We start from the raw sequence: 800 nt of genomic DNA on the forward strand, positions 1-800 counted from the left end.
GTTACACTCTCCTTTGAAGGATAGAATAGGTGATTCTTGAATTTTGCTATTAAAGTTCATTAAATTTTGAAAAAATTGAATAGTGAAGCTGAAAAATCGTCGATATTTAAACTGTAATAACTTCGTGAAAAAATAATCGTAAAACAATCTTCCTGAACTCATTTTAAAGGGCGAAGCCTCCTGATTTCCAGAATTGATTTTCCTCAATGATGATTTTACACTAAGAAACGAGGTATGGAAAAAAAAGAGGATTTAAACATTGAAAATTTTGCAAAGTGAACGAATTTACGGAGTTGCAAATCTTTTCTTGCCACTCAAATTACAATAGACTGAAATTTTTTAATAAGCATTTTATAGCTTAAAATCCCTACTTTTTATATCGATCTTACTGATCTCCTACGGAGCATTACGAATACAAATGAAGATGCGACAAAATTTGTTACAAAATTTGAAAGATTCCTCGACGTGAATTAAAAATCGCACATAAATACGGTTTACAGCATTCGAAAGCGTAAATCTTTATCTTTAATTTGCGCACTCGTTGAGCATTTTGCGATTTTTTTTCACCGAGTTATTCAATGTTGAAGCATAAGGATCATTTTTACTTCAATGTTGAATAACTCGGTGAAAAAAAATCGCACAATGTTCGCCGACTGCTCAAATTAAAGCTAAAGATTTTCGCTTTCGAAAACTGTAAGCCGCATTTAGGTGCAAAATTTAATTCGGATCATGGAACCATGCAAAGTTTGGGGGAGATTTTGAGATTTGACGAATTTTTTTGCGAACTTTGCAAAGTTCCA

This window comes from Wasmannia auropunctata, unplaced genomic scaffold, assembly GCF_000956235.1.
Source record: "Wasmannia auropunctata unplaced genomic scaffold, wasmannia.A_1.0 LD336076.1, whole genome shotgun sequence".
NCBI lineage: Eukaryota > Metazoa > Arthropoda > Insecta > Hymenoptera > Formicidae > Wasmannia > Wasmannia auropunctata.